Below are 12,965 nucleotides of genomic sequence, written 5' to 3'. Positions count from 1 at the left end.
TTTCTAATAAAGTTCATTTTGGAAAACTATATCCTGTCTTGGCTGATCTCAAGGAAAGGAGACTCTGTCCACTTAAGGACAAGGGAAATTAGAGAGGGACAGTGGGCTTAATGTTACCCCAGATGCAAAATTTAGGGACTCCAGAGAGAAGTTAAAAACTCAATGGGGTTTTTTTTGCTCTGTTCCCTCTTGCTTGAAAATCTGCTTATTCCTCATAGAATCTTTACAGACATAAATTGTTTTTTCCCAGGCTTCTCCAATCTGCGTGGTCATGTTACTTGGCATCACTCATATTTACTGGCTTTTGCCTCTGCTTGCTGCCGCAGAAACTCCAGCACCCAACAAAGCAATCCCATTAGGTTCTAGAGACACGTTTCACAAGCTAGCATGCAGCCCTCTTGGGTTCTTCTTTCAGCCCCTTTGCTGATGTACATTGCTTGTGAAACTCCTTGCAAAAAACTCAGCTAGGCTCGGCGGAAAATTTTAACAGGAATGCCTGTGCCCTCCCTGAGAGGCCAGGGTGCAGGTTCACAATATCCTCAAAGGTGTTACCTTGCCCCACCACCCAGGAGACAGAGTGTTGCATAAATAATGAAGGAAAATTAAAGGCAAATAACAAAACAGGGCATATAATTGCAACATACTTACAGACACGTGGATAACATCATTGACACAGAAAGAGCTCTTGCAAATTGGTAAGAAAAATACAAACATGCCAGCAAACTGGCAACAGATATGAATGATTCCCAAAAAGAAATCCAGACCATCAGTAAACATTTGGGAAAATCTCCTCACAGTAGCTACCAAAGAAATGCAAATATCAGAGATATCACTTTTCTTCCTTTGAAACTGGCTAACAGCTTTTTAGACAATAGAGTTGGAGGTGGCCAGAATACAAGGAAACGTGGCCTTTCATACGTGCTAGTGTGAGTGTAAATTGATCTTTTTGCAAGATGATTTGACTTGATGTATCAAGAACCTTAAATATGTCCATAGCCTTCAACCCAGTATTTCCACTTTTAGGACATTTTAGGAAATAGACATTAGAAATGCTGGAAAAGTAACATTATAACATTGCCATAACAATTCTCATTGTGCCACATATGATAGGAGCAAATTGGAACCAATTGACAACACTACTGAAATAGTGAGTGATTTAAACATATTACGGTAGGGCCACATAATGGTCTACTGTATCGATGTGACCAGGGAACCAGGCAAAGAAAGGGTTACCCAGAATCTGGTTAAAACAAACAATCTGTCCAGTGTTTTTCAAGCAAGAAGAAACTATGTGGTTTGTTTGCAGAAATGGATGTCTCCGTTTTGCAGATGTTGCTGTTTTGCAGAGAAATCAAACCACAGCTGTTCCAACATCACACTTTCTAAAGTTACCTTAATTCATTAGCTTCTTAAATTCTCCTTCTCTGGGAGGGTCCTGATAAGCATTTTTAGATCATGTGATGTATGTAACAACACGTATACATGCTATGTATGGGCCTTAGAAGAACACAGTTGTTGCACAGTTGTTACGCAAATAAACCCAGATCTTCTGCTCTCTTTAAAGTCTCCACCGGTTGCACTGAGCTGGGGGAGACTGCTTTGGGAGTTATCCCTGGTGATCCCCATTGCTTGCGCAAGCAATAAACCGTTCTTCACCTATTTCGGCCTTGGTTGTGCTCTTCGGCTCTGCACTCACCAAGAGACGATCCCATTGCATTTGGTTACATAGCCACTTAAAATGTATTTTATAAGGATATTTAATGGTGTAAATGCTTACAACTTGATGCTAGGTGAATAAAAGCAAGAAACAGCTGGTGAACAGCATGTTGTTACCAAACCATTAACTCTTGTAAATGCCTTTTCACCCCTGAAATCAGACACTAAAGCTTAGAATATGGGAGAATTAATCAACTAATTTAGGCAACCGACCTTATGTGTACTTTCACACTCATTCACTTGCTCCTCTCTCTCACTCCAATTTAATTTTACCTCCAATCACAATATATCCAGACATCTGGAAATTAGGAGCTTCCAACAATCCAATCCACTCTGTGAACCTCTTCTCTTAAATTCACACTGCAGGGCTGAAATCATGCCAGGACTCCCAGGAAATTCCAGTAAACCCAGACACACAAGTCTGCTTTGATAATCTCTGGCATTGTTACAAACACTTCATTTTTTTTCCAAAAAGGGCAAACCTGTTCAATCTCTGGAACAAGTCTTCTCCACTGAGCGATCTCTGTCAGTTCTATCAAGAGTATTTCAAATTTCTCTATCCTGATATCTTTGGGTTTTTTTAAAAGATTTTATTTTTCCTTTTTCTCCCCAAAGCCCTCCGGTACATAGTTGTATATTTTTAGTTGTGGGTCCTTCTAGTTGTGGCATGTGGGCGCCACCTCAGCATGGCCTGATGAGTGGTGCCATGTCCGCGCCCAGGATCCAAACTGGTGAAATCCTGGGCCGCTAAAGCTGGAGCGCGCGAACTTAACCACTCGGTGGGGCCGGCCCCAATCCTGACATCTTACTATGTGTATCCACTGTGACATGGAAACTAACCCCTCATCCAAATAGCTTCAGGTTACTGTTTATTTCTAATTTCTACTTCTATGTTAGTCAATGCTGGCAATTTACATTTTTCTTGAAAACTTTTCATTTTATCTTGGTTTTCAAATTTACTGGCATCAAGCTTTTTATAATGTGCAGTACACGTAGTTCTGTACCTTCTTTTGATTCTTCATACATATTTGTTTCTTCTCTCTTTATTCTTTGATCAGTCTTGCCAAAGGGCCATCTATTTTGTATTTTAAAAGTTAGAAATTGGCTTTGTTGATGAACCCTCTGCTACATTGATTTTTGCTTTTGTCTTTATTACTTTCTTCCTCCTATTTTCTTTAAGTTTAGTCTGTCCCCTTGAGTTGAATGACTAGCTCATTTTTCAGTCTTTCTTATTTTGTAATACATATAAAGCTATAAATTTCCATCTAAACACCATTTTCACTGCATCCTACAAAGTTTTGCTACGTAGTGGTTGCACTGTCATTCAGTTCTAATTGTAGTCTGTTCTGCTACAATGCGTATAACCATAACTGAAATTAGCCCAAATCAACTAATAAATAGGGGAATAAAGTCATTGTAAGTGACAAATCTCATTGGCTCATATACACTTTTATCCAACATATTCATGTTTTGCACAACCAAGTAGTAATCAGCCCAGGTCCTGATTATATGACAATCAGAACTTTCCCAAGGCCCAGCCTGTGGCCAGAGCATTGCAGGGAAAAATATTTATTTCTATGCAGCCAACCATGTTCACATTCCAGGTTTTCACATCCCAGTCTGAACATGTGGTCAAATGGGACATAAGTCAACTGAAAGCAGGAAAACCAGTAAAGAGGATTTCAACTCAGTCCCCGGAAGTACTCATACTTGGCAGCAGGTTGCCAAATGAGGTAGCAGAAGTAGGCATTCACTCTAAGCCTGGTCACCAAGGCTGTGGAAGACCTCTGATACTGCTTCCAGTTCTGAGGAGCATGATTACAAGAAATTTGCGGAGCAGCGGTACCAGGCACATCACCCCTTCCTACGTTACTTCCCTCTTGCAGGGGGTTCTGATGAAATGTTCTGCCTCTACCTTTTCCCAGGATGGTATCTACCAGACTTAGTGGTTCTTACAGAGTCCTCAGCATCTCTAACGGGGTACATATGGATCTTCTGGCTGCTAGGAGCTGATGGGGGTGGGGACCACAGAAGTGTTGAGCTCTACTACCCATGGACACAAAGGATCCTGTGTCTACACCAAAGTGCCACTAGTCCTGAGTAAGTGGTATCTCATGGCCAGGCTCCAGTGACCCGCAAGGAGCTTGCAACCAGCTCCTCCAACTCACAGTCACAGCAGCTTTGTAGGATCAGAAGCACTATACTTTTCATTAGATCCAGTTGTTTAAGGCCTCCACCAGGTAGAAGAAGTGGATGCTCTAGGGCCATGCTGGACAGGCTAGCCCTGAACCAGCTCGCTATTTGTAGCAGTCAGAGTTCACTCAAGGAAGAGAGCTCTGCACGTGTTACAGATAAGGGATTTACTTTAGAAATTAGACCATACACAATCGTAGCAAGAACTGGGAAAGTAAATATCTGAAAAAGGCATTGGCATTGAATATGGCATTGAAAAACCATAACAACCACGAAGAGGAGCACAGATTTGTAATTTTCTCTAGTCCCCCAGTGACATCAAGTTTTGAGGACAACAATATTTAGATCTGGTTTCCCCATCCAAGATCTGGAAGGATTTGTCTTCCAGCAGTTGGAAGGTCCCTTTGTTAGCTACCCTAGCAGTTTGACCTTCTGGGAGTCAGTGTTCTCAGGTCACGTTCTTGGTTCAGAGGATGCATTGGAGACCACAATTCCCACAGTGGCCCAAGTCACTAGCCTTGCCCCTAGTTGGGTCTTCTAAAGCTGTTCAATGAGAAGGAAAGGTTTTCTAGAAAGAGAACATCTCAGCCAATCACAGTACCAAAAGAGACTCTGTTACCACGGGGGTCTTAGGAAACTTCAGCTCTTGGGTCAAGGAGGCTTGCATCCAGCCTAGAATATATTGGTCCCAGTGGTCCTCGGTGCTTCTCCCTACATAGTGGAAGTTAGGGGCTGTGCACTCTTCTGAATGTGTGGGGATGGTGGAAACACACATCCTCCAATCTGCCTCCCGTCTCTCCAGAGCAGTCGTGTGGGATGGTACAATGACTCACTGTCAGGGCACAGCATACTTTTGGGCCACATTTCCAGAGGGCGACAAGCAAAAGGAAGCTGGATCTAAGGCTTGCTGGGCAGAAGTGGATAGTTAGGAGTAGTGCTATATTTAGTGTTTTGTGTATCACTCTCACATATACAACGCTGTACCTGTAGTGAACAATAATGTATCACACCCTTAAAATTTGTTGAGATAGATCTCATGTTAAGAGTTCTTACCACAATAAAATAAAAAAAAAAGGATGTCTACAAAAAACTTTCTGCTAATGTCATACATAATGGTGAAGGACTAAGTGTTTTTTCTAACATCGGGAATAAGATAAGGAACTTGCTCTCACCACTCCTGTTCAAAACAGTACTGGAAGTCCTAGCCAGTGCAATAAGGCCAAAAAACAAAAGATTTAAAGGAAGAATTAAAACTGCCTCTGTTTTCTTATTTTCAGCTGACATGATTGTCTATGTAGAAATCCCCAAAACTTCTACACAAAAAACTTCTTAGAACTAATTAATGAGTTTGCCAATGTTGCAGGATACAAGGTTAAATAGATCACATTTCTATACACCAGCAATAACAATTGGAGATCAAAATTAAAATGTAATACAATTTCAATAGCTCCATAAAAATTGATATGTGCAGATATAGCTTAACAAAATGTGATTAAAGAAATCAAATAAACCTAAATAAATGGAAAGACATACCATGTTTACGGATCAGAAGACACAAATAAAAGTCAGTTGTCAATTCTCCCCAAATTTATCTGTAATGTAATTCCCCCCAAAATTGCTACAGCACTTTTTGTTGATGTGGACAAGTTGATTGTAAAATTTATCTGGAAAGATAAAGGACTAGAATAACTGAAAGACATTTGAAAAAAGATGGAAGAATCACACTATTCCATTTAAGACTGATCATTTAGCTCCAATAATTATGACAATGTGGTATTGGTAAATGGATAGACTTATAGATCCAGGAAACAGACTAGAGAGTCCAGAATTAGACCCACACAAGTGTAGTCAACTGATATTTTATGAAAGCTCAAAAGCAACTTAGCAGTGGAAGAGCAGACAGTTTTTCAACAGACAGTGTTTAAACAGTTGGACATCTAGAGGAGAAAAAAAGAACCTCAATCTAAATCTCACACTTTATACAAAAAGTAACTAAAACGGATTATAGACTTAAGTGTAAAATGTAAGGCTTTTTTTTTTTTTTTTAGCAAAAAAGGAGAAAATCTTCATGACCTAGGTTTGGGCAAAGATTTCTTAGACATTTAGACCAAAACATAATCCATAAAATCAAAACTTGATAAACTGAACTTCACCAAAATTGAAAACTTTGCTCTGTCAAAGACCCTGTTAAGAGGATGAAAAGACAGGCCACAGATTGGGAGGAAATATTTGCAAATCAGATATCTGACAAAGAACTTGTATCCAGAATATATATAATACTCTCTAAATTCAACTGTAAGAAAACAAATAATCCAATTAGCAAATAGATATATTTGAACAGACTATTCAACTGCGGATGTTTGGATGGCAAATAAATGTATGAAATGATGTTCAGCACAGAAACTATTAATCAAATGCAAATTACAGCTATAAGGAGGTATCACTACACTATTACATTGCAGGCTATTACAAGCTAAAATAAAAAATATTGACAACACACAATGCTGGAAAGTATGCAGAGCAACTGGATCTCTCATACATTACTAGTGGAATGTAAAATTGTGCAGTCTCTCTGGAAAACTGTTTGGTATATGTCTTTTAAACAAAATAGCTTTATTAAGATATAATTGACATACCATAAAATTTACCCACTTAAAGTGCGCAATTCAATGGTGTTTATTATATTCACAGAGCTGTGTAACCCTCACCACAATGTAATTTTAGAACATTTTCAGCACCCCGAAAACAAACTCCATACCTATTAGCAATCACTCTTCGTACCCCCATCTTATCCCCAGGTCTACTCAACTGGTACTAGTGTACTTTCTATCTCTATAGATTTGCCTATTTGGGACATTTCGTGTAAATGGAAATATGTGGACTTTTCTCACTGGCTTCTTTGCTGATTTCAGGGATCATCTACGTTGTAGCATGTGACAGTATTCCATCCTTTTATTGCAAAATAATATTCCCCTGTATGGATATACCATTTTTTATTTTTCCATTCAGTTGATGGACATTTGAGTTAATTCCACTTTTTGGCTATTATGATAATGATGTTAGGAACATGCATACACAAGCTTTTTGTGCAAACATATATGTATTCATTTCTCTTAGATATATATCTAGAAGTAGAATTGATGGGTCATATGATAATTCTATTTTTAACATTTTGAAGAAATGTCAGACTGTTTTCCAAGGCAGCAGCACCATTTTACATTCCTACTAGCTGTGTATGAGGGTTCCAATTTCTCCACATTCTCACCAATACTTGTTATTGTAAGTCTTTTTATTTATAGCCGTCCTAGTAGGTATGAAGTAGATCTCATTCTGGTTTTGATTGGAATATTATTATAAGCATCGCATATTATATGACCCAGCCATCACATTCCTGGGAATTAATTCTAGAGAAAAAGAGAAAAATAACTTTTTTTCCAAAAATCTTTACTTAAATATTCATTGCAGATTTATTTGTAATAGTCAAGAACTGGGAACAACCTAAATGTGCTACAACAGGTGAGTGGATAAACAAACTTTGGTACCTCCCTACAATAGAATACTACTCAGCAGTATAAAGGAACAAACTGTTGATATGTGGCAACAACTTGGATAATCTCAAAGGCATTAGGTTGTTTTAAAATAATTTAGCCTCAAAAAGTTACCTACTGCATGATTCCATTTATGTAACATTCTCAAAATGGCAAAATTAAAGTAATGGAGAACAAATCAGTGGCAATCAGTGCCAGGTTAGAGTTATGGGATTATAGATAATGTTTCTTTCCAGTGATCGAACAGTTTTGTATCCTTATTGTGGTTACATGAAACTGTGCATGTAATAAAATTTCCGAAACCATATACAGAAAAAAAATGAGTATATGTGATAAATGGTGAAACCCTAATAAGGTCTGTAGTTTAGTTAATAGCATTGTGCCAATGTCAATTTACTGCATATGATAATATACTATAGTTACGGAATATGTTATTATCGGTGGGAGCTGCATAAAGGGTGGTACTTGAGAACTCAATTTACTGTTCTTGCAACTTCTTGCGAGTCTTAAATTATTTCAAAATAAAATGTTGGGTTTTTTAATAGCTACTGTGCCCCGATAGAGACTGAAAACCTAAGTATGGGTCACCACATGTCTTGGTAAACACCCTGACCAAGGCTGAGTTGGCCCTTGCCACTGCTCTAAGCCAAACGCCGGTAGCAGAGATATTGAGTTGAGCCTTTGACGTGGTATAAGTCCCTGGGGAGACCAGTCAGTTACCTGGTGACAAATAAATTATATTAGATCCTTTCCATCGTGAAGGGGCTGCAGTAAGTCCACCTAAGGATAGGCGCATATTCAGGTTTGCCTTTCCTGCATGCAGTATTTCTGATAATGCTTGATTAATGGTCTTATAGAGTATCTTATCCATTGTCATAATATCCCGTGCAGTGTCATCTCCAACTAGGGACACACTTTACCTCAAAAATAAACCATGATGGTCTCCTCACAGTCACAGAATTCAGTGGCTTCCCATTGTGCCTTGACACCCAGAAACATCTGGATCTGATAGGATGGTGGAATTATGTATTGAAGTTTCAGTTATCGTGTCATTTGGGAGACAGCGTTTTGCAAGATTATTGTGCCGTCCTATAGAATGCAGTTTATGACTTATACAAGTAGTCACTATATGGCTGCATCTTCTTCTGGAAGAGAAGGCACAGATCCAGGAACCAAGAGGTGTAATGGGAGTGGTCCTTCTCGCTAATATATGAAATACGCTTCAGAGAAATTTTTTCTCTTCTTATCCCTGCAACTTTGGGCTTGTGCTCAAAGGAGGAATTTGTTCATTAGGGAAGAGATCTACAGGTCTGATGAATTAGAAGCTGAGATTGCCTGCGGGCCACTATTGCTAAACCAACAGGTAGAGGAGGGTACCGGCTGCAGTAATTGATCCTTATTACCAGGGGAAAATTGGTTTGCAAAGGAGGGCCGGTGGGACTATGTATCTTGTACTCCCTTGACAAGTAGAAATTGTAGTAAATAAGTAGTAAATAAGCCCTGGAGATCTAATGCACCCTATAGTGAATATAGACATCAATGTTGTATTATAATAATCAAACTTACTAAGAGACTAGATCTTAATTATTCCAACCACAAAAAAGAAATGATAATTATGTGATGTGATAGACGTGTCAACTACCATTACAATGGCAATCATATTACAATATATAAATGTATCAAGTCAACACCTTACACATTTTAAATTTATACATTATATATCAAATATATTTCAATTAAAAATACATAATGAAATAAAAATACTTCTCTTGAAAAGAGAGAAAAAAGAAAAGGGCTTTAGTACTCAGATCTTAGAAGAATGCAGGTTTGAGACACCCCATCAAATGAAGCACCCCATCCAGACGAGGTGTTGGCCAAAGGTAACAAGAACATGGAATGGATGTTGGAAGAACAAAGTCATGATTATCGACTAAGGCGCTAAGCTGAGCTACAGAAGTACAGACTAAGGCAGCTATGCTTTATTATAATTATTTATCCCCGATCCATGTTTTTCCCTTGTTACCTTATGTGAAGAACACTGGTGGTAGCTAACATTTTAGGTTTTAGGTTGAAATATGACGAAATTGTCATTTTCCCAACCTAGTATGGAAGCTGAAGGGAATGAATTTTGTGCTGGCGAGAGGAATTTTTATTCCATACAATGTACACAGGTGGATGTGTAAGGACAAAAGAGGAGAACTGTGCTGAATACCTACTGTCTGATCCATTCTCATCCTTCTGCATCCTATTATGCACTCTGGGAAGCTGCCCATACAGACAACAGCAATGGACTCTCTTGCCCTCTTGCTTCCATTTGAGTGTGGCCAATGAGAAGAAATTGTAAAAGACAGAGGACATAAGGAGAGTAAGGGAGGAGGATTATGCCCCTGGCTGCCTCCCCTGCAGGTTTCTGTCCCCCTCTACTGAAGGTGATAACTCCTTTCAGGTAACACTCTCAATACATCTTGCTCTCTCTCTCTTTCTCTCTTTTTGCCTCTCTCTCTCCATCTGCGTGTGTGTCTCTTTCAATAACTATCTCTTTCTGTTTCTTTTTCTTTTCTTTTTTTTTCACTGAGGAAGATTGTCCCTGAGCTAACATCTGTGTCCAATCTTCCTCTATTTCATATGTGGGATGATGCCACAGCATGGTTTGATGAGCGGTGTGTAGGTCCAAGCCTGAGATCCACACTCATGAACCCCGAGCTGCGGAAGTGGAGCACGTGAACCTAACCACTATGCCACGGGGCTGGCCCCATCCATCCCTTTCTCTTACTTCTTCAAAGCTAGGAGTGGTAATGGACCCCTGCAGTTACCGCCCTGAGGTACTGTACCATTCCTTGGTGCTTTCATTAAACACTGCCCACACTTTAATAAGTAGTCTCTTTATTAAATGTGACTCATATTACCCAAATTAAGTGTTCTGTTTTTTTGCCAGGATCCTGATAATTACAAAGTAAATTTGAGATTCTACTATACATCCTGGTGGAGATGTTGAATAGTTAATTAGCTATACTTATATCTGTATTTGTGTCTGTATCTAAAGATAAGTAGATATATCTCCAGGAGAGCTATCCAGGCTGAAGATAAAATTGGATAGTCAAAAGCATATAGATGGTTTTTAAAGCCACAAGACTAGATAAGGTCAACAAGGGAATGAACGTACAAAGAAAGGAAAAGAGGGACAAAGACTGAAACTGGGCATTTAAAAATTAAGAGGTCAAGGGGCCAGCCCTGTGGCATAGTGGTTAAGTTCACACTCTCTGCTTTGGTAGCCCAGGGTTTGCAGGTTCAGATCCCAGGCATGGACCTACACACCTTTCATCAAGCCACACAGTGGCAGCATCCCACATAAAATAGAGAAAGATTGGCACAGATTTTAGCTCAGTGACAATCTTCCTCACATGCACACACACACACACAAACACACACATACACAATAAGAGGGCAAGGAGAAGAGAAACCAGCAAAAAGAGACCAAGAAGGACTGGCCATTGAGTAGGGAGTGTGGAGTCCTTGAAGCAAGTGAAATGAGTACTTCGAGTACGAAAGAGCGATCAAACATGTCAAATGCTGCTGATGGTCAAATACAAGGACTGAGAAGTGACTGCTGCAGTTGGCGACACATAGGTCACTAGTTACCTTCACATGAAGTAGTGGTGAAGGAAGGGTTAGTAGTGTAATGAGGGTGAAACCTGACTGGTGTTTTTCAGAGAATATTGTAGGACAGGTACTGGAGACAGAAATACCAACAACCCTTTCTAGAGGAGAGCAAAGAAATGGGTGGTAGCTGGCAGGGAAAATTAGGACAAAAAAGAGTTATTTTTCTTTGAGATAATATAATAAAGTATTAGTACTTTCTTCCCTTTTTCTTTCTGCCAATTCAAGATAACTGCGTGATTCTCTTTTTCATTCTCCTCAACAAAATAAAGTGAGAGTTTACTAGCAAGGAGGCCAAAAGTCAAGTTCCAGTTTTCCTGAAGATAATCACAGACAGTGTCAGACAGGAGACTCACTGCAGACGGCAAATGAGGTCACAGAGACAAGAGAATCTGATGTCAGTCTCACCTGAAACCCTAGAGCCAACCCTGTGTCAAAGAAGTTTGGGTTTCTCCTCTTGATTTTTCTAAAAGTTGTATTCACTACTGAACTTAATAAAAAAAATTTTAATTAAAAAAGCCTGGAGTTTATGCTACAGATCCACTGACACAACGTGGTGTGATATTGTCCATGCGTTGTTGGCTAAATCATGGTCCTCAAACTTAAAAGTACATAGGAATCACCTATAGAATCTTTCAAATGCAAATTGAAATGCCAAGATTCTGCATTTCTTAACAATTCCAAGATGATGCTGGTGATGCCTATCTACAGACCCCTCCTTGAGCTCAAAGCGAGAGTCTAAATCACAAGGGAGAAGATTTGCATGAACCAGTGACCCCTGCAGAATAATATTCACACCCTTGGGTAATCCCCTCCCCTTGAGTTTGGGCTGGACCTAGAAGTTCCCATCTCGTGAATACCTCAAAAGTGGTGGGAAGTCACTTTCAAGATCAGGTTATAAAAGATCCGGGCTTCTGCATTGCTTGCAATGGCTCTATTACTCTCTTGCTTGCTCCCTCTGAGGAATCCAACTGCCATGTGGCAAACTGCTCTAGAGAGAGGCCCACATGTAAGGAACTGATGGATGCTCTGTATAACAGTCAGGAAGGAAATGAGACCCTCAGTCCAATAGCCTACCAGGAATTAGATCCTGGCAACAATCAAGTGTGCTTGAAAGCAGATCCTTCCCCAGTCGAGCCTTAGGATACCTTCAGCTCCACCTGGTACCTTCATTGCTGTCTATTCCAGAGGACCCAGCTAATCTTCACCCACATTCTTGACTCACAGAAACTGCAAAAAAAAAAAAAATCTTTGTTGTTTTAAGCCAGAAAATTTGGGAGGTAATTTGTTACACAGCAATACATAACGAATACAGAGGAATTGCAAAGAATCACAAGGAAACTTTTGAGGATGTTATAATGATCTTGATTATGATGGCAGTATATAAACATTTCATAACTCATCAAATTGTGTACTTTAAATGTCTACAGTTTATTGTATGTCAATGTACTTCAATAAAGTTGAAAATGCATTATGAAAGTGTCTGAGTTGGGGGAGATTTTCACCCCATTACTAGGAGATTGTGCTGCCCGCTACAAATATCACTTCACTAAAACAGAGCTCCTTTCTTTAGTGGCATGAGGGTTTATGTCCCCTAAATTCATACTCTCCTAGTAGTACTGGGGGAAAACTGACCTGTATTACTTCCCTAAACTCTATTTTATATGATCACTATTGAATTTTCTTCAACTGTCCTGTTTTCAGAACTTGTCAAATCCTTGATTGAGCTATGGTTGGGTCACTGATCTGAGAGTCTGGAAGTCATCTTGTGCCCATCAGTTGGAACTTATTTCGTGGATCCAGAGCTCAAGCACTCAGTCTCATGTTCATTTAGTAATAGGAAAGATGAAT

At 39.4% G+C, this 12,965-nt stretch overlaps 1 protein-coding gene across 1 annotated transcript in view; it reads right to left on the bottom strand.

Moving 5' to 3' along the window:
* Positions 1-12,965, bottom strand: part of OR13P2 (olfactory receptor family 13 subfamily P member 2) — a 115,866-nt gene that overhangs the window by 46,476 nt on the left and 56,425 nt on the right. The window contains exon 2 of the mRNA XM_070260160.1: positions 12,192-12,344. The gene's annotated coding sequence lies outside the window, so the exon portion shown is untranslated. The remainder of the gene's footprint in view (positions 1-12,191; positions 12,345-12,965) is intronic.

This window comes from Equus caballus, chromosome 2, assembly GCF_041296265.1.
Source record: "Equus caballus isolate H_3958 breed thoroughbred chromosome 2, TB-T2T, whole genome shotgun sequence".
Lineage (NCBI taxonomy): Eukaryota > Metazoa > Chordata > Mammalia > Perissodactyla > Equidae > Equus > Equus caballus.
The sequence above is the reverse complement of the archived record's forward strand: the minus strand, read 5'-3'. Positions and strand labels throughout refer to the sequence as shown.